Source organism: Mobula hypostoma, chromosome 2, assembly GCF_963921235.1.
Source record: "Mobula hypostoma chromosome 2, sMobHyp1.1, whole genome shotgun sequence".
NCBI classification, from domain to species: domain Eukaryota; kingdom Metazoa; phylum Chordata; class Chondrichthyes; order Myliobatiformes; family Myliobatidae; genus Mobula; species Mobula hypostoma.
Window position 1 is genome coordinate 184,654,061 of NC_086098.1, and position 18,464 is coordinate 184,672,524.

General features: G+C 40.9%; 1 long non-coding RNA gene across 1 annotated transcript in view; it reads left to right on the top strand.

Annotated features, from left to right (window-relative positions):
- The window catches only part of LOC134342739 (uncharacterized), a 24,901-nt gene extending 15,448 nt beyond the window's left edge, over window positions 1-9,453 (top strand). The window contains exon 3 of the long non-coding RNA XR_010017084.1: window positions 30-9,453. This is a non-coding gene — a long non-coding RNA (uncharacterized LOC134342739). The remainder of the gene's footprint in view (window positions 1-29) is intronic.
- The last annotated feature ends 9,011 nt before the right edge of the window (window positions 9,454-18,464 follow it).

Consider the following 18,464-nt stretch of genomic DNA (forward strand, 5'->3'; position numbering starts at 1 on the left):
AAAAAATCCTCTTCATCTTTGTTTTAAAGGGATATCCTTCTATTCTGAGACTGTGCACTCTGGTCTTAGACTCTCCCACTATAGGATGGAAGCATCCGGTCCAAGCCCAGCCTTGCTGTATTCAATAGGTTTCAATGAGAACTCCCTTCATTCTTCTCAACTACAGTGAGTACAGGACAAAGCCACGTACACCTCTGAAGGCAGTGACTCGAAGCAGCAGCCCTTCCGATGGCAGCGACTCCAACCAGCAGCCAAATGTCGTGCAATTTGTTAACTTTGCAACAGCAGTACAATGCAATACATGATCATTTAGAAAAATACCTGTGATTTACAGTGTGTATATATATCCATCCAAATCAGGTGGCAGAGGGAAAGAAGCCCTTGCTGAATCATTGAATGGGCACCTTCAGGCTCCTGCACCTCCTTCCTGATGATAACAATGCAAAGAGGTCATGTCCTGGGTGGTGGGGGTCCTTAATGATAGATGCCACCTTTTTGAGACATTGCTCCTTGAAGATGTTCTGGATACTACAGAGGGCAGTGCCCATGATGGAGCTGAATAAGTTTACAACTTTCTGCAGCTTATCCTGTACAGCAGCTCTCCATACCAGAGTGTGATGCAGCCAATTAGAATATTCTGCATGGTACATCTTTAGAAACTCGCGAGTGTTTTAGGTGACACACCAAATCTCCACAAGCTCCTAATAAAATATGGCTGCCATCTTGCCTTCTTTATAGAATGAGAAAAGCTGGAACTGGTGAATCCTGTGCCTATTTGAAAAACATCAAAAATAATCCTCTTTCACAAATCAAGTTGGTTTGTTTGTTCACCAGGGATCCATGCATGTAGGAAATATGGACTCGCGAATCAATGTTATCTCTGACTAGTGCTATGTTGAACCATTGTTCCTGTTTGGTGCTCACTGATTGGTGAATATATCCTGGTTTTTGTTGTTCAGTCATTATAATCGAGTACGACTCTTTGTGATCTCATGGACCATATGGTCCATAGGGTTTTCATAGCAATATACGGAGGTAGATTGCCAGGCGTTTCGTCTGTGCAGATTTTGCTGCTGCCCAGGTTGGCACCCGGCTCCAGACCACCTGCCTTGAAGACCAGTGCTGATGCCACTACCCCACCAGCTGGCTCCATATCCTGGTTTACTCTAGCTAACAACGTTGGGAATGTCACATTTGTACCGGTTGCCAGACTCCTATAATGAAAGATCATACGGGCCTTTTCAAGTTAAAACACTCTCGTTTGAGAACAGTCAGCCCCACTACACATGAGGTGGATTGTACATTGTCCATAAGACCATAAGATATAGGCGTAGAATTAGGCCATTTGGCCCATCGAGCCTGCTGTACTATTCCAACATGACTGATCCATTTCCTCTCACACTTAACTTCCTGCCTTCTCCCCTGCCCAATCAAGAGTCTATCAACCTCTGCCTTAAATATACATAAAGACTTGGCCTTCACAGCTGCCTGTGGCAGAGAATTCCACAGATTCGCCACCGTCTGGTTGAAGAAATTCCTCCTCATCTCCATTCTAAAAGGATGCCGCTGTGTTCTGGGACTGTGTCCTTTGGTCTTAGACTTTCCCACCATAGGAAACAACCTCTCCACATCCACACTATCAAGGCCTTTTACCATTTGATTGGGTTTCAATGAGGTCACCCCTCATTCTTCTGAATTTCAGTAAATAAAGGCCCAGAGTCACCAAACATCCTTCATATGTCAAGTGATTCAACCCTGGAATCATTTCCATGAACATCCTTTGAACCCTCTCCAGTTTCAGCACCCCCTTTCCAAGATAAGGGGCCCAAAACTACTCACAATGCTCCAAGTAAGACCTCACCAGTGCTTTATGAAGTCTCACCATTATGTCCTTGCTTCTGTATTCTAGTCCTTTTGAAATGAGTGCTAACATTGTATTTGCCTTCATCACCACAGACTCAACGTGCAAATTAACTTTTAGGGATTCCTGCACATGGACTCACTCCCAAGTCCCTTTGCACCTGAGTTTTTTGTATTTTCTCTCCATTTAGACAATAGTTAACCCTTTCATTTCTTCTACCTCAGTGCATGACGATACCCTTTCTGACACTGTAATCCATCTGGCATTTCTTTGCCCATTTTCCTAATTTGTCCTTCTGTATCCTCTCTACTTCCTCAAAACTATCTGGCCCTCCACCTGTCTTCATATCATTTGCAAACTTTGCATAAAGTCATCAATTCCATCTGCAAATCATTGATATATAACGTAAAAAGAACCGGTCCCAACATAGAACTCTGTGGAGTAGAACTAGTCACCGGAAGTTAGCTAGAAAAGGCTCCCTTTATTCCCACTCTTTGCCTCCTGCCTATCAGCCACTGCTTTATGCATGCTAGAATCTTTCCTGTAATACCATGGGCTTGTATCTTGTTAAGCAGCCTCATATGTGGCACCTGGTCAAAGGCTTTCTGAAAATCCAAATACACAACATCCACTGATTCTCCTTTGTCCATTCTGCTTATTATTTCTTCAAAGAATTTTGACAGATTTGCCAGGCAAGATTTTCCCTTGAGGAAACCATGCTGATTACTGCCTATTTTATCATATGCCTCCAAGTATGCTGAGACCTCATCCTTAACAATCGACTCTAAAATCTTCCCAACCACTGAGGTCAGACTAACTGGCCTATGGTTTCCTTTCTTCTGCCTCTCTCCCTTCTTGATGAAGTGGAGTGACATTTTCAATTTCCTGTCTTCCAGAACCTTTCCAATCTGTCGCTGCTGAAATCTGCAGGCCCACAAAATCATTGTTCATTAAGTTCAGTTTGTTTTAAAGTTACAATGAATTTTCCAACTCTCTGTATTAACAGTGCCTCAGATTTAGATTGCCTCCATAGCTTGGTAAAACTACAGACTACATTTACAATGCAACAGACCTTCCAGTAATACTTCAAATTATGGAAGCAGCAGAACTGAATATGATTCATGATGTGTCAGAATATTAAAACAAGGAAAAAATGCACTTTGTTAACAAAATCTGACTGTATCATCTCATCTGTAATGACCCACGTTAGGGCTTGTCAAGGATAAGAAATGTTATTTTTACCTGCATATGTAGGCTAGATACTTGGTAGTTTTATTTAAAAAACTCTCAACACGAACCAAAAGTAACTGACAACAGTAACTACCCACGACAGAATCCACATACTCTAGGACACGTTTTAATTCACAATGGATGAGTTTCAGTAAAACAGTTTGGTTTCATGACAGCTCGGTACGTGACAGTAGAGCAGCGGTTAGCACAACACTATTACAACTTGGAGGGGTTGGAGTTCAGAGTTCATTTTCAGCACCATCAGTAAGGAGTTTGTACATTCTCCCCGTGACTAGTGAGCCGGACAGCTGCTCTGGTTTCCTCCCACAGTCCAAAGACGCACCAATTAGTAGGTTAATTGGTCATTGTAAATTGTCCTGTGATTAGGCTATTTTTAAATAGGTGGGTTGGTGGGGTCCAGAGAGGGGCGGTTGTGGTGTGAACATATAAGGGCTATAAGGGCCTGTCCCACGCTTTAAAAGCTATTTACAATACAGTGGAGAGTATCCCACCTTATAATCAAATTTGCAATTCTTTCCAGATTCTTGCCTGGGTAGTGAAGACAAATATCTATTTCTTTTTTTTTGCATCTATGGTAGCGCAATTTGTTACACACCAAGCAACAGGAGGTAACATTCTGCTAAGATAAAGAAGGAAGAGAATCAGTCATTATCTTGTATTCTGAATCTTATTGTCTTTGGATTGGTTTTAAGCAGATACAATCACTTGTTTTAATCTATTTAGATCAATTCTCCAGAGATGCCGTCCTTAAAACAACACCTTCAGTTATAAGTCAGTAAAGTTGGCTCAAAGAAATTCAACCCATCTATATAAAAAAATTATAAGATTTCCACTAGCAATTAATTGAATCTTTTTAAATTTAATTCCTAATTATAGCACTGAACCTACAAAATGATTTATTTGATCCACTAGAAACTTCTATAAAATATTACTTTAACAATAGAATATAACTTATGAGCAAATGGGTCAAGAAATCTGAAAATTTACTAGAGAGAGAAAAATACGAAAATACTTGATAAGAGATATTTTATTTCATCAGCGAAATATTTCATTCACTAAATTAAGCTAATGATACAAAGATCTAAGAGTTGTACATAAGCCAAGATAATCAGCTGACACTAAATAAAAATTATGATGACCTGATCTTTAAGCTCACAGTGGAAGGGAATCATTTGATCACAATGTTATTCTGGGCTCTGCACATGCACTGCCCCATTCCAATGTCACTCGGTGTCTGAGACTTTCTGTGGGGATTTCTGGCATTTAGGAACATCGATGTCCTCAAGCTGGCTGAGCATTCCAAACAGATAGCAAACAAGAAAATAAAAAGGAACAACTGATATGATGTTTACAATACAGTATTTTGTGGATAGAAAACATCAAGATATCATACACAAAGAGGAAGCTAATACAGTAATATAAATAAACTTTATATGAGAGTTTGAAAGAAATTCAAAAATTTAGACTCCACACCTGGGGATTTAGTCTTCTAAGACCAGAGAAGAGTTTCCACAATAATGCAAGTTCAAAGTAAATGTTATTATCAAAGTACATATATGTTACCGTACACAACCCTGAGATTCAGTTTTTGCAGGTATACTTAACAAATCTATAAAATAACAACTATAACAGAATCAATGAACGACCATCCAACTATGGGTTTCAATCAGAGTGCAGAAGACAACAAACTATGTAAATACAAAAATGAAGAAATAATAATAAATAAATAAGCAATAAATATTGAGAACATGAGACGAAGAGTCCTTGGAAAGTGAGTCCAGTTTGTTGTAGGAACATCTCAACGATGGGGCAAGTGAAGTTGAATTAAGTTATTCCCTTTGTTTCAAGAGCCTGATGTTAAGTGGTAATAACGATTCCTGATCCTGATGGTGTGAGTCTTAAGGTTCTCATACCTACTTTTTGGTGGCAGCAGTGAAAAGGGTGTATGTTCTATGTGGTGGGCGTCCCTGTTGATGGATGCTGCTTTCCTGCAATAGTGTTTCACGTAGACTTGCTCAAGGGACTAAGCCATATCCACTACATTTTTGTAGGATTTTCTGTTCAAGGGCATTGGTGTTTCCATACCAGGCTATGATACAGCCGGTCATTAAATCTAAATATACCAATAAAACTTATTTGTACTTCTCAAACAGGATTTCAAATTTTCAGTATTTTTTAAACAAGAATACTGAAAGGGATTTTAAAATTTGTGTCAAATCACTGGTTCTATATTAATGGTGATTCTGAATATTATAGAGAAGCAATATATTACTGACAATCTTTTCCAGATTCACATAAGTTGCAACATATGAACAATGCTAAGAACTGCTGTGTGTTTTACAGGAAATAATGGGTGAGGAAAAATATATGGCCTTATGGTCTTATATAGTCAGCTTCAATACAGGCACAATTTTCAGACAAATATTATTACAAAAACATACAGATTATATAAGGTGCAGCAGATTTGTATACAGCTGTGGTCATGATCAGCAAGAAGATAATTCACACAACAGTAAGTAAATCAATTATGGTTCACATGCGACACATACAGGTCAGGCAGCATCTATGGAAAGGAACAAACCTTCGATGTTTCGGGACAAAACCCTTCTTCAGAACTGAGAGGAAGGGGGAAGATGCCAGTATAAGAATGTTGCCGGGAGTGGAAGAAGGCTAGCTGAAAGGTGATAAGTGAAGCCAGGTGGGAGAGAAAGGAAGGAGGCTGGAGAAAATAGAATCTGATAGGAGTGGAAAGTGGACCACAGCAGAAGGGGAAGGAGGAGAGGAGCCGGGGGAAGTAATAGGCAGGTGAGGAATTTATTTACCTGAAAGAGAAATTGATCTTCATACTATCAGGTTGGAGGGTACCCAGACGGAATAGAAGGTGTTGCTCCTCCACCCTGAGGGTGGCCTCATCTTGGCACAAGAGAACTGACACATTGGAATAGGAATGGAAATTGGAATTAAATTATTTGGCCTCATGGAATAGCTAATGTTGTGCCTTTATTTTAAAATGCTGCAGAGATAAGTCAGGGAAGTACATGCTAGTGAGCATTTCCTCAGTGATGGGATTCATAGGAGAGGATTCTAAGAGACAGGATTTATTTGCATTTGGAAAGGTAGGAGCTGAAAAGGGATAGTCAGCATTGCATGGGAAATCATGTCTCATGACTTTGAGCAGCCAGTGACTCATGGCAACAGTGGTGTGCAGAAGAGCATCTCTGAATATACAATATGTTGAACTTTGAAGTGATTGGACTACAATAGAAGACCATTGAACATACACCCAGTAGCACTTTATTAGGTACAGGACATAGCTAATAAACTGGCCACTGACTGTAGATCGATTAGAAAAGTAAACGAGTGAATTGCGGATGGGATTTAACTGAAACAAGTATGAAGTGATGCATTTGGAAAATTAAGCAACGCAGAACATAAACTGTGAATGATAGGGTTCTGAGGAGTTTTGTTAACAGAAGTACCTTAGGGAACAAGTAGGTAGTTCCCTGAAATTGGTATACAGCACAGAATAGGCCCTTCAAGTCAAGTCAAGTCTATTCAAGTCACTTTTTATTGTCATAACTGCTGGTAGAGTACACAGTAAAAACGAGATAATGTTTTTCAGGACCATGGTGCTACAAGAACAATACAAAAACTACACTAAACTAGGTAAAAAAACAACACAAAACTACACTACACTACAGACCTACCCAGGACTGCATAAAGTGCACAAAACAGTGCAGGCATTACAATAAACAATAAACAAGCTGCTCTGCCCAGAAACCCACAATACAACCTTAGTCTGATCACAAAACAATTTACAATGACCAGAATCACAATCAGGTTTATTATCACTGGCATGTGATATGAAATTTGTTAACTTAGCAGCATCAGTTCAACGTAATACATAATATAGAAGAGAAAAAAAGTAAGTAAAATAGAAATAATCAATCATTCAATCAATTACAGTATATGTATTTATTGAATAGATTAAGAAATGTACAGAAAAAAACAGAAATACAGTATATTAAAAAAAGTGAGGTAGTGTCCAAGGGTTCAATGTCCATTTAGTAATCGGATGGCAGAGGGGAAGAAGCCGTTCCTCTATCGCTGAGTGTGTGCCTTCAGGCTTCTATACCTCCTACCTGATGGTAACAGTGAGAAAAGGACATGCCCAGGCTGCTGGGGGTCCTTAATAATGGACGCTGCCTTTCTGAGCACCGCTCCCTGAAGGTGTCCTGGGTACTTTGTAGGCTAGTACCCAAGATGGAGCTGACTAGATTTATAACCCTCTGCAGCTTCTTTCGGTCCTGTGCAGTAGCCCCCCGCCCCATACCAGACAGTGATACAACCTGTCAGAATGTTTCCCACAGTATATCTATAGAAGTTTTTGAGTGTATTTATTGATGTGCCAAATCTCTTCAAACTCCTAATAAGGTATAGCCGCTGTCTTTTCTTCTTTATAACTACATCGATATGTTAGGTCCAGGTTAGATCCTCAGAGATCTTGACACCCAGGAACTTGAAACTGCTCACTCTCTCCACTTCTGATCCCTCTTTGAGGATTGATGTATGTTCCTTCATCTTACCCTTCCTGAAGTCCACAATTAGCTCTTTCGTCTTAGTGCATTGAGTGCCAGGTTGTTGCTGTGGCACCACTCCACTATCTGCACTCTCGTCACCACCTGAGACCACCTGAATGGTACGTCTTTGGACTGTAGGAGGAAACCAGAGCACCTGGAGGAAATCCACGTGGTCACGGGGAGAACATACAAACACCTTACAGACAGCGGTGGGAGTTGAAGCTAGGTTTCTGGTACTGCAAAGCATTGTGCTAACCACTATGCTAATGCAGGTAGACAAGGTGGTGCAGAAGGCACAACACGTCAATTGAAGCATTGAGTATAAAAGTTGGGACATCTTGTTCCAATTGGTCAAGACCTTAGGCAGGCTAGAGTTGTGGTGGGTCTGCTCACACACTGCAAGATAAAACAATTAAGCTGGAAATATTGCAGAAAAGATACACAAAGAAATTGCTTGTATTATTGGATTTATAAATAGAGATTGGATTGACTGAGTCTATTTTCCTTGGAGCAAAGGACTATGGATAGGGATAGAGAGGTAACACAATAGAGGCATTTAAAGTTGTGACATGCATAGATGGGGTAGATTGCCAGAGACTGTTTTCCAAGGTAGGGACAACTAAAACTAGAGGACGTAGGTTATGGTGAAAGGGAAGAATTTTAAAAGTGATCTGAGGGGTAAATTTTACACACATGGAGTTGGTATCTGGAATGAGCTGCTAGAGGCAGGAACAATAACAACATTTATGAGGCATCAGGACATATTTGAATGAGCAGGGCACAGAGGATATAGAAGAGTTAGGCATGATAGTCAACATAGATATGTAAAGGTACATTGACCCAACGAGTTTATGTTGTACAACTCTATGACATTTATTAAACAGGGAAATTCCATCACTTCCAGTTATGAACACAAATATTTACCACACAATATAGGATCATTTTGATGTCGACATTCAGTGGCACATTGTTAGATAAAGGAGGTATTTTGTGCTCTTCTGCCTCTGTAGCTCATCCACTTCAAGGTTCAGCGTGTTTTGTGTTCTTCTGCACACCACTGTTGTAATGCATGGTTATTTGAGTTACTGTTACCTTCCTGTCAAGTCCAACCAGTTTGCCCTTTCTCCTCTGACCTCTCTCATTCTCACAGCATTTTTGCCCACTGAGCTGCCACTCATTGGATTTTTTTTTGTTTAGATCACTTTTCTTCCCCTTTCTGATGTTTACTCTGAACAACAACTGAATCCCTTGACCATGCTTGCATGTTTTTAGCATTGAGTTGCTACCATATGAATGGCTGATTAGATATTCTCAGTAACAAGCAGGTGTACAGGTGTACCCAATAAAGTGGCCACTGAGAAAGATGGAAGGCTCAAGTTTTCCATTAAGACATCTAATCATTTTACTTTCAGACAAAGGAGATTGCTTTTAACCAAATTGACTTAATTCAGATTTAGATACATATTGTACATAAACGGTTTATTACTAAGGAAGTGGAGTCTGATAAATTATATTGTATTTTTTATGTGTTAATAAATTATACTGGATACACACATAATTTCTTATTTGGTATCTGTAATACAATACTCATATGTGTATTTTTCTGGAATAAATTAAAGATAATTGAATAATCGACTTAAAACAACACTTTGAAAAGCCATCTCTCCTCTTAAAGGTTTTTACATGACATTACCTAGACAAAAGCAACTGAAAGTTTGCATTAAATACTATTCTACAGTTTAAAATGGGGTAAAAAAATTTACAATGTTGACGTTTTATCATTTCAATAGGCACCATCGGCAGAACAAAGTAAAATGGCAGTTTTTCCTAATCTCTAATGTACCGAGTAAGAATAGAGGGTATATAGAGCATTTTAACAGTCAGGCAGCCCACTTTTTGTTTACTTACTGAATATTTTATATATATTGAATTACCGATATTACAATAATTAACCTTAATCTAAAATACCTAAAGACATGTTCTTTTCTTCTCCCAAACACATTCACTTTATGCAGTTTTGTCTGGGAATATCACAACAGATCTCAGAATAACACAGTGCAAATATCACTCCAGATCTTAGGCCAAAGAATAGGAGAAGCCACATTTACAGGGCTATCAATTGTTTAGCTCAGCGGTCCCCAACCACCGGGATGTGGGCCAGTGCCGGGCCGCAAAGCATGTGCTACCGGGCCGCGAGGAAATATATGAGTCAGCTGCACCTTTCCTCATTCCCTGTCACGTGCACTGTTGAAAGTGACCGCAGGCAAGGTCATTACCCGCCTGTCATGCATGTCAACGCGGGAAGAAGATCAACTCCTCAAGCTTGCAAATGATGGTGGGCTCTAAAGTATGTTTGACATAACATCTCTGCTGGCATCCTGGATCAAACTCAGGGCTAAATATCCTGAGATAGCCACGGAGACACTGAAAACGTTGCTTCCATTTACAACATATCCCTACAATGAATGCAATGAAAACTAAATTGCAGAATAGACTGGACATAAGGAACCCCCTTCGAGTATCGCTGTCTCCCATCTCCCCTCGATGGCACCGTCTTGTTGCAGGAAAACAAGCCCAGGGCTTCCACTGATTCAGTGTGTTGCAATGATTTTATATGTTCATACGGGGAACATATGTGCTGTGTGTTTAATATCCAAATGTTACTTGAAATGTTATGATGCTATTGACTTATAATGACATATAACCGTATAACAGTTACAGCACGGAAACAGGCCATCTCGGCCCTTCTAGTCCGTGCTGAACGCTACTCTCACCTAGTCCCACTGACCTGCACTCAGCCCATAACCCTCCATTCCTTTCCTGTCCATATACCTGTCCAATTTAACTTTAAATGATAATATCAAACCTGCCTCTACCACTTACTTAACACTTACTTAAAGGTCCCCTGTCCTCCCCTGATAATTGACTTATCACTATATTCATGCTAGGAAAATACACGCTGTGTGTTTAATATTAAATTCGTTAGATAAACCCTTTTAGAAATGAAATTGAGTGTATTAGCCACTTATCACCTATATTCCGGTCATGATTAAGACTCCCTCCCGAACAGAATCGCCAAAAACGACTTGTAGGAAAAAATCGGCACGTAGACGCATGCGCACACAGGTGCCTGCGCAAGGCTTCATGGTCATTGTAGTATTTCTCGGGGTACACACAACATATTTGACTGCTACTCTTGTCCGTTGGCAACCGTACCCCCCCCCACCCCGGTTGGCCGGTCCGCAAGAATATTGTCAATATTAAACCGGTCCGCAGTGCAAAAATGGTTGGGGACCCCTGATTTAACTTACTTTCAGATAGAAAGCAAAGGGAAAAGTCATGAAAAAAGCAAATGTGGCATTGAAACCAAATGGTGCCATTTTCATAGAAAACTTGTCTCCCTACTATAATTGTATTCTGAACATATCAAAAGTTCTCAATGTCGTTTGAACTTTTTTTGTACTTCATTTCTTTTTCAGTTTGTTTCCAGTGGCAATATATTGATCAGGGTAGCTTCTGAACCCTTTAATCCAGTGGTATGGTATTTTACAGATTAAGTTGCAAAAATAACAATCTGGAGCTTAGATGACTGGTCCACAGATATGAATTCAGTTCTCACCATGTAACAGGTTGAATTTAAATTCAATTAATTATATAAAATTGAAAGGCACTGGAAACTGGAGTAAGAAACAACATGCTGGAGAGACTCAATGGGTCAGACAGCATCAGGGTGGAGACTCTTCATCAAAACCAGAAGCCCAGTCCAGATGATGTGTTTTGACTTGAAGCATCGACTGTCCACCCCGCCCCCCCCCGAAGATAAGTTTAAAATACATATTTGGAAAAAGAGGACTGTTGAACTATTTTACCAGAAATAAAAATTTACAGTACATTCACTCAGTTGCCATTTATTAGGTATAGGAGTGGAACTGGGTGTGGTCATCCACTTCAAGGTTTGGCGTATTGTTTATTGAGGGATGTTCTTCTCACCGTTCTTATGAGTGGTAATTTGAATTATGTCACCCTCCTGTCAGTTTGAACTAATCCGGCAATGCTTCTCTGACCTTTCTCACTAACAAAGTGTTTTTGCACACAGGAAGTGCCACACCAGAATTTTTTTGTCTGCTTTTCACGGCATTCTCTGTAAACTCTAGTTAAGAGACTGTTGTGTGTGAATATCTCAGGAGATCTGAGATTCTCAGACCACCCCGTCTGTCACCAAAAGTCGAAGTCACTTAGATCACATTTCTTCACATTTCTGATGTTTGGTCTGAACAATAACTGAACCTCTTGATCATGTCTGCATGCTTTTATGTATTGAGTTACAGCCACATGATTGTCTAATTAGATAATTGCATTAATGAAAAAGTATAAAAAATAAGATGGCCACTAAGTGTATATCTTCCTCTTACCATAAGACCATAAGACCATAAGACAAAGGAGCAGAAGTAGGCCATTCGGCCCATCGAGTCTGCTCTGCCATTTTATCATGAGCTGATCCATTTTATCCTATTTAGTCCCACTGCCCCGCCTTCTCACCATAACCTTTGATGCCCTGGCTACTCAGATACCTATCAATCTCTGCCTTAAAGACACCCAATGACTTGGCCTCCACTGCTGCCCGTAGCAACAAATTCCATAGATTCACCACCCTCTGACTAAAAAAATTTTTTCGCATTTCTGTTCTGAAAGGGCACTCTTCAATCCTGAAGTCATGCCCTCTCGTACTAGACTCCCCCATCATGGGAAACAACTTTGCCACATCCACTCTGTCCATGCCTTTTAACATTCGAAATGTTTCTATGAGGTCTCCCCTCATTCTTCTAAACTCCAAGGAATACAGTCCAAGAGCGGACAAACGTTCCTCATATGTTAACCCTCTCATTCCTGGAATCATTCTAGTGAATCTTCTCTGTACCCTCTCCAACGTCAGCACATCCTTTCTTAAATAAGGAGACCAAAACTGCCCACAGTACTGCAAGTGAGGTCTCACCAGCGCCTTATAGAGCCTCAACATCACATCCCTGCTCCTATACTCTATTCCTCTAGAAATGAATGCCAACATTGCATTCGCCTTCTTCACTACTGACTCAACCTGGAGGTTAACTTTAAGGGAATCCTGTACGAGGACTCCCAAGTCCCGTTGCATCTCAGAACTTTGAATTCTTTCCCCATTTAAATAATAGTCTGCCCGTTTATTTTTTCTGCCAAAGTGCATAACCATACACTTTCCAACATTGTACTTCATTTGTCACTTCTCTGCCCATTCTTCCAATCTATCCAAGTCTCTCTGCAGACTCCCCGTTTCCTCAGCACTACCAGCCCCTCCACCTATCTTCGTATCGTCAGCAAACTTAGCCACAAAGCCATCTATTCCATCATCCAAATCGTTGATGTACAATGTAAAAAGAAGCAGCCCCAACACTGATCCCTGTGGAACACCACTGGTAACCGGCAGCCAACCAGAATAGGATCCCTTTATTCCCACTCTCTGTTTCCTGCCAATCAGTCAATGCTCTATCCACGTATGTAACTTTCCTGTAACTCCATGGGCTCTTATCTTGTTAAGCAGCCTCATGTGTGGCACCTTGTCAAAGGCCTTCTGAAAATCCAAATATACAACATCCACTACATCTCCCTTGTCTAGCCTACTGGTAATTTCCTCAAAAAATTGTAATAGCTTTGTCAGGCAGGATTTTCCTTTAAGGAATCCATGCTGAGTTCTGCCTATCTTGTCATATGCCTCCAGGTACTCTGTAACCTCATCCTTGACAATCGACTCCAACAATTTACGGACTGTGGCAAGTGAATACTTGGCACCAGCAAAACTATTGACAATAGTTAGAAAGCTTAGATAATAAAAAGTTTGGAGTTAGATTATGCCAAATGGAGCAATAGATGTTTAAATGCTAATAGCTTATTTCATAATTCATTAATCAGAAACCAGAATTTCCCCTGTCCAGGTCCTATCACATTCTAATCTAATCTAATCTAATCTAATCTAAATTTTGCGGTTGGCATGTGAAATAAAAGCGGTTTCTAAAATTAATTGTTTGGGTTACTTAAAGCAACACAGATTGCATCCTCAGTTTAAATCAAAGCTTTAATCTCAGAGCAAGAGCATTTTTCAAACGTTTAATGATATTCCTCATCTTTCCAACATTTTATGTAACAGCTCCAAAAAATACTCAGGTGATTTCATAATGAACTTCACTCATCTCTTTAGATACAATTCATAATAAGAACAACTGTGATGTGTCACTGAACAAAATTAATTGCTTGGCCATTCTGGATAGGTGCAGATTTTAAGAAGCATCATCAACATCAGTAAAGCATCCTGCGTGGTTTTATATTATTACAAAACACACAGCTTGGGTGTCAAAGCCAATGATTTGTAAGTGAAATGTAGTCATGGTCCAACTGTAATGAACATCGATGTGATAATGAGAATTACCATAATCTTATTATCTCCATAAATGGTAGTGCAAGTGCCATGCTGTCTTAAGTTAATTTGCAGTCACAGCAGGCTGATTAAACACATGCAAAAAGGACTGCTTTTACAACCAAAGCTGGGATTTCCTCTTTAATTCTTTTATCAGCCAGATATGCTAAATACTTACACTTTAAGACTTCCTAGTCTGGAAGTGTACACAGCCACATTGTCAAATACAGGATTTCACCAACTACAGTTTCACACTCTTGAGAACTGGTGCAGTATACGTTGCTAATTGAATTATTCCCCCTAAAATCCTTCCTGTACAGTATAACAATAATCCCATACTCTATTTTAAAACACAGGCATTTTGATTGTAATCTTTCATTTCTAATTCTTTCATTTTTTATTTGCTCTTTTGGAGGCGGTTCAGTTTATAAACAGGGTAATGGTAAAATACTAGCCAAGTGCCAAGCATGCATATGAAGGGTCTCAGCCTGAAATGTTGACTGTTTGTTCCTTTCCATAGATGCTGCCTGGCCTGTTGAGTTCCTCCATCATTTTGTAGGTGTTGCTTTGGATCTCTAGCATCTGCTGATTTTTTCATGTTTGCACCAGAATACAAGGTTCTTTCTCCACTTCTTTCCTGTGTCAGAGAACACATCAGAGAGAGAGATAGAGCTCTAAACAGATCTTTCAGGCTACTGAGTCTACATTAATCCTTACACATTTTAATGTCCTCAAACTTCTTTCAACAAGGTCAAGTCAAAATAAATTTATTATTAAAGTATGTATATGTTACCATATGCTACCTTGAGATTCATTTTCTTTCAGGCATTCAGAATCAGTATCAGGTTGATTATCACTGGCATGTGCCATGAAACTTGTTAACTTAGCAGCAGCAACTCAATGCAATACATAATATCCAAAAAAATGAAATAAGTAAATCAATTACAGTATAAGTATATTGAATAGATTAAAAATTGTGCAAAGACAGAAATAATATATATTTCAAAAGTGAGGTAGTTTTCACCGGTTCAATGTCCATTTAGGAATCGGATGGCAGAGGTGAAGAAGCTGTTCCTGAATTGCTGAGTGTGTGCTTTCAGGCTTCTGTGCCTCCAACCTGATGGTAACAGCGAGAAAAGGGCATGGCCTGGGTGCTGGAGGTCCTTAATAATGGACGCTGCCTAAAGATGCCCTGGGTACTTTGTAGGCTAGTACCCAAGATGGAGCTGACTAGATTTACAACCCTCTGCAGCTTTTTTCGGTTTTGTGCGGTAGCCCCTCCATACCAGACAGTGATGCAACCTGTCAGAATGCTCTCCACGTTACATCTCTAGCAGTTTTTGAGTGTATTTGTTGACGTACCAAATCTCTTCAAACTCCTAATGAAGTATAGCCGCTGTCTTGCCTTCTTCATAGCTGTATCGATATGTTGGGACCAGGTTAGGTCCTCAGAGGTGCTCAGAGATAAGTAAATAGAGAAAGAGGTATACATAAAACAAAGACTGACAAACAAAAAATGTGCAAGAGAAGACAAACTGCTCAAATAAATACATAGATACATACGGACAGAGGTGGGGGCTGCTCAATTACAGGGTCTCTATAAAGATGCAGGATCCTTGAAAGTGAGCAAAAACCTGCCTCTGGATTCCATGACACATCTACACCCTAGGGACAATTTCAGTGGCCATGTAACCAATCAACCATCAAGTTTAATCTACCAATTAGCCTATACATTTTTGGGACGTGGGAGGATGCCATGAGCTTCTGAAGGAAATCCACACAGTACAGGAAAGATGTGTGAATTTCACACAGAGAGCATCAGAATTCAAGTTCAACCCCATGTCACTCTAGCTGTGAGGTAGTTTTTCTACTAGTCATCAACGCAGGCTGCGCAGGTTGACTCTGTGCTTAAGAATGCATTCGGTGCATTGGCCTTCATCAATGGTGGGATTGAGTTTAAGAGCCGAGAGGTAATGTTACAGCTATATAGGACCCTGTGCTCAGTTCTGGTCAGCTCACTACAGGACGGATATGGAAACTATGGAAAGGGTGCAGAGGAGATTTACAAGGATGTTGCCTGAATTGCGGAGCATACCTTATGAGAATAGGTTGAGTGAACTCGGCCTTTTCTCCTTGGAGTGGCGGAGGATGAGAGATGACCTGATAGAAGTGTATAAGGCATTGATCATGTGGATAGTCAGAGCCTTTTGCCCAGGGCTGAAATGCCCAACATGAGAGGGCACAGTTTTAAGTTGCTTGGAAGTAGGTACAGAGGAGATATCAGGGGTAAGTTTTTTATGCAGAGTGGAGAGTGCATGGAATGGGCTGCTGGTAACCTTGGTGGAGGCGGATATGATAGGGTCTTTTAAGAGACTCCTGGAAAGGTACATGGAGCTTGGAAAAATAGAGGGCTATGGGTAACCCTGGTAATTTCTAAAGAAAGTATATGTTTGGCACAGCATTATGGGCCGAAGGGCCTGTATTGTGCTGTAGGTTTTCTATGTTTCTGTGTTTACTACCTGTGACACTGTTCCTCGTTTTGTCATCCAAACAACAACACATTTCAGGTTATTTACACCTTTCCTCACTGAGGGAACTTCACTCATACTTCATCATTCCCTCCTGCAGGAGCTGAGCTCAGAATCTAAACCTATAGCTAGCAGTCATGTTTAACCGGGTGGCAAAGCATCACAGTGCAATTTACAATTGAAAAATATGCTCTGTGCAGGGCCTTGCTGATTACGTTGGAGCCAGCTTAATTTAGGATGTTCACTCCAGGAGATCTTTTGGTTGGGTCAAGAGGTGAGCAGCAAATCTGGCTAGTTTGCCATCATCCCGGAAATTAAGATTTTAGATTATGAAAACACTCAATCCTCTTTTATTGTCATTTAGAAATGCACACATGCATTAAGAAGTGATACAATGTTTCTCCGGAGTGATATCACAGAAAACAGGACAAACCAAAGACTAAAACTGACAGAACCACATAATTATAACATATAGTTACAGCAGTGCAAAGCAATACCGTAATTTGATGAGGAACAGACCATGGGCATGGTAAACAAAAAGTCTCAAAGTCCCGAGTCGATTGACTCCTGAGTCCCCGATAACAGGTGGCAAAAGGGAGAAACTCCCTGCCATAAACCTCCAGGCACTGTCAACTTGCCGATGCCTTGGAAGCAGCTGACCACAGCCGACACTGAGTCCATCCGTCCAAAAACTTCGAGCTTCTGACCAGCCTCTCCGATACAACCTCCCAAGCGCCATCCTCTGCCGAGCGTCTTCGACCTCTCCCCCGCCGTTGAGACACTCAAAGCCGAGGATTTCAGGGCCTCTCAGCTCCGGAGATCCTGGTTACCACACAGTAGGTTACCACACAAATTCAGGGCCCAAAAGCTGAACAAGCATAGATAACTTTACCCACCTCAACACTGAACTGATTCTACGATCCATGGAGGAACTCAGCAGGCCGGGCAGCGTCGATGGAAAAAAGTAAACAGTCGAAGTTTCGGCCCAAGACCCTTCATCAGAAGAAAAAAATGTGAGAAGTCAAAGTAAAAAGGCAAGGGGAGGGGAGGAAGGAATACAAGGTACAGTAGTAGGTAATAGATGAAACTGGAGTGGGAGTGAGGTAAAGAGATGGGAAGTCAATTGGTGAAAGTGTTAAAGGGCTGGAGAATGGGGAATCTAATAGGAGAGGACAGAAGGCCATGGAAGAACGGGAAGGGTGGGTAGCACCAGATGGAGGTGATGGGCAGGCAAGGAAATAAGGTGATAGAGGAAAATGGGAATGGGGAATGGTGAAGGAGGGGGTGGGGCATGACCAGAAATCAATGTTCATATCATCAGGTTGGAGGCTATCTAAATGGAATATAAGGTGTTGCTCCTCCAACCTGAGTGTGGCCTCATCACGGCAGTAGAGGGGGAACATAGACTGACAGGTCAGAATGGGAATGGGAAGTAGAATTAAAATGGGTGGCCACCGGGAGATCCTGCTTTTACTGGCAGAAAGAGCATAGTTGTTCGGCGAAGCAGTCTCCCAACCTACATCAGGTCTCATCAACATACAGCAGCCCACACCGGGAGCACTGGAATGGTTGTATCCAGTAATGATCCTCCTCTCTCTTTCACCATTTCCCCATTCCCCTTTCTCTCTCTCACCTATCTCCTTACCTGCCCATCACCTCCCTCTGGTGCTCCTCCCCCTTCCCTTTCTTCCATGGCCTTCCGTCCTCTCCAATTAGGTTCCTCCTTCTCCAGCCCTTTATCTCTTTCACCAATCAACTTCCCAGCTCTTTAGTTCACCCCTTCCCCTCTCCCAGTTTCACCT